The sequence below is a fragment of the Asparagus officinalis genome, chromosome 9 (assembly GCF_001876935.1).
Source record: "Asparagus officinalis chromosome 9, Aspof.V1, whole genome shotgun sequence".
Classification (NCBI taxonomy): domain Eukaryota; kingdom Viridiplantae; phylum Streptophyta; class Magnoliopsida; order Asparagales; family Asparagaceae; genus Asparagus; species Asparagus officinalis.
The window spans coordinates 34,019,321-34,022,914 of record NC_033802.1 but is presented as its reverse complement, the minus strand read 5'-3'; the positions used below and the strand labels follow the sequence as shown (position 1 = coordinate 34,022,914).

General features: G+C 36.4%; 1 pseudogene; it reads right to left on the bottom strand.

Moving 5' to 3' along the window:
* Positions 1–1,170, bottom strand: part of LOC109823353 — a 4,944-nt pseudogene extending 3,774 nt beyond the window's left edge.

Below are 3,594 nucleotides of genomic sequence, written 5' to 3'. Positions count from 1 at the left end.
TATGATCACATGAATCAATCAGTCATTATCTTCAATGAGAGCCTCATTTCCTTTCTAGTCCTTCAGAACTGCATTAAGCATATTTATAGTATTAATGGGCTGAAATCCTATGAAATTTTCTGTTCTTTCTATAATCCTTTTGGCTGAATTGTTTTATTCAATAGAGAGAAAGGGAATTGAGAAGAGTTCATTCAGTTGTATTCCTAAAATATCAAAAAAACCTCTAGGAAAAATTTCTATATTAAGTTCCTAAAAGATAGAACAAATTGGAACTAGAACTACTTGTAGCCACAAAAGTACATGATACGATATGTACACAAAAAACAGTAGCATTAAATAGTACAGAAAGTAGTCATCAACAATATGCCCATAAGATGCTCATTCTACTCAAGTAAACTGCCAGAGAACGCAAAAGATATTAGCCAGTTTCAAATGTTATCGCTTATTTTCTTATCGTCATATAGTATCCAAGTCATCAATGATCCAATTTCAAATGACATTGCCTAGGTCCTTCACATAATATAGGATCTACATCATGTACTATCCAATTTCAAACGTTATCGCCTATCTCCTTCACGTCATAGAGTATCCAAATCATGCACGACCCAAGTAATAAACTCTAAACAACTCTTGAATATATTTCCTCTTCAAAATTTTGGTCATATCTCCAACGTGATGTACAAGGTCTAATTGCATTTTCTAGCAGAGTTGCATTTTATCGAATGAAATTATCTAATTAGCCTAACCTGAATCAACAAAAATACATAGGATGAACAAGAGTTGAAATTGTCCATTGTCTAATAATGCACGCCAATTCAAACTCAAAACATAGAGATAGAGAGAGAAGATTACCGGACCCCGGCATCACCGACGATCCCAATAGCCATTCCCGCAGACAGCCCAGCAAGTCCACAAGCCAAACCCGAGGAAAGATGAGCATACCCATCGAACAAATAGTACGATTTCGCCTTAGGGTTAATCCCAGTACTAATAATCACCGCTATAATCAACCCATAGATCCCCAAAACTCCCGCCATGACCACCGCACGATCGGAATTTCATTCCACTCAGCTCCGGCGCCATCACTCCCTCGACGCACTCCGCACCGCTCTTCGCCGTCACGTACGGTCGCTCCAGTTGCCTATGGAGAGAAAATTTCGGGAAATTCATTGAAAAAGTTAGGGTTTTGGAGCAAATCAAGGGGAGAATTCTTGGGCAGAGAGATCGTTACAGGAGAAGACTAGAGCGGCGGCGGCGCCGAGGAAGCCGAAGAAGGGGGCGGTTTCATCGCCGGCAAAGGAAGTCATTGCTGCAGAAACCCGAGATCTTGGAAACCCTAGTTTTTTTTCCAATTAAATATCTAGTTTTTAAAAGGGGACAAATTTTCAAAACCAACATCATTCCACATTTCATCCCAAAAAAGACCCATTTTAAAGTTATTTGCAAAAACAGACTTGGTTTCAGTCTTGGCGGTGAAACCAGGTCAGTTTTTGTGAAAAGGAGCCAGAAACTTCACTGGAGTTGAACTCCCGTGAAGTTTAGCAAACCTGCTAAACTTCATGGGAGTTCAACTCTCATGAAGTTTCGAAAAAAAATTTTAAAAACCGACCTGGTTTCAGCTCCAAGGCTGAAACCAGGTTGGTTTTTGAAAATATTTTTTAAAGGGGTCTTTTGGGGGATTAAATGTGGAAAGAGGTTGCTTTTGAAATTTTATCCTTTTAAAAGGAGAGAAGGAAGGGGAAGAGTTCGAGAGGTTGGAGGAGGGCTTAACGTGTTACAATGTGATAGGTAGATTAAATTTACCTTAAATGGGCCCATGTTTGGCCAAATAATTATTTCTCATTATTATCAAGGCTCTGTTTGGATACCATGGTGTTTTATTTGTATTCATGGTGTTTTTGCTAAAAGTAAAATATTAGGACTCATGTTTACGAGCCTACTTTCTAATCTAGTTTTGATGATTAACAAATAATTTATAATTTAATTTTCTAGTATTTGTGTTTTTCCCCAACATGTATCCAGGTTGGATGGATTTGCGCCTTATCGACGATATTCTGAATTTGGTGGATATTTGTAATGAAGCCGTCACATTCAAGTTAAAGATTCAAGATCGATTTTCATGTACATCAGATTGGATATATTAGTTTAGGAGTTTATATTTTGTGCGTTTATACTTTAAGCTCAAGTCATACAGAAACACACCTTTCTTGACTTATCGTATCACTTGAGAATATAATGAGTTTTTGGATTATAGAGTAAACAATACTATTTTACATCTTTTCTAAAGTCTATTAATTTATTAAAAAGAATCTCAAAACTTGTTTGAAAGAATTTTGTCAAAATCAAGTATTTAATGAACTCGTATCTTGAACTTTTTGCAAAATAGTAAGTTTTCACAATCGGGAAATGATATTTCAAAATTTTCTTCTTTAACATGTTCATTTTCATGTATATAAACATATTCCTAAGTTTTACTATTTTTGGAGTTGATTTGTTATTTTTAATTGATTTTACAAAAGTAGTTTTTTCAGCAGAATATGTGTGTCTGAGTTTTCAGACAAATCAGTCGACCGATCACAAGTGATCAGTCGACTGATCACGTCTTACCAGTCGACTGATGTTGTTTATCAATCGACCGACGGTATACTGATTTTCCTATTTTTGGCCAATGATCGAACGACCGGTCAACTGATTCTTTCGACCAGTCGACTGATCAACTATCAGATTGCCAGTAACGGCTAGTTTTTAGGTTGTTTTGTTAGAGAGACTATATATATGCCTCATGACTCATTTGTTTCACTAAGAAAGTTTACAAAAAAGTATTTGACAGTTTGTTTTAAGGGTTTTTGAGAAAAATCAAGTTTGTTTATGTGAAGAGAGTTTCACAAAGAGAAAGATATTCAATTTCAGCTTTGAGGCGTTCATCCTCAAATCATCTATCTCTCTTTGTTTGGAGAAGTTTTTCTAAACTCATTTCTAGCTATTTATTATTTTGATTCTCATATATTTATGCTAGATTGATTTAAGTTTAACTTTGATTTTATTATACTCATTGATTACACACACAACCACTTGAGCTTTAGTATTTCACATATTGTATATTTGGGTTGTGAGGTTGCATCTTTGAGTGAACTTAAATTTCATCCTCGTCTTTGTTAGAGAACAAATCTTTACTTGAACAAATTGTCAAAACACGCTATTATACACAAGGATGCTTAGAGGAGTGGTTGGGAGAGACCGGAGTCAATTCCAAAAGGAGTGGCTTGGTTGTAAAAGCCTAGGGAGAGGTATTAATTCCAAGCACTTGAGGAAGGTGACACGGGTAGGCCAACACTTAGAAGAGTGTCTTGTGGGATTGACAACGTGTGTATTGTAAAAGTTTTCGGTGAGCTTTAAAAACCGATTGTGTAGTTATTTGAGATAGCGAAGAATCTCCTCGATGTGAGGAGCGGAGACGTAGGTCGAGGGTTGACCGAACTCCGTGGTCATTTCCTTTGTGTTTGCGATTGTCTTGGCGCACTATTATCACTGTTATATCTTGTGCGTGTTTATATCGCCTATTTTGTTATATTGTTTATCCGTGGATATATCTTA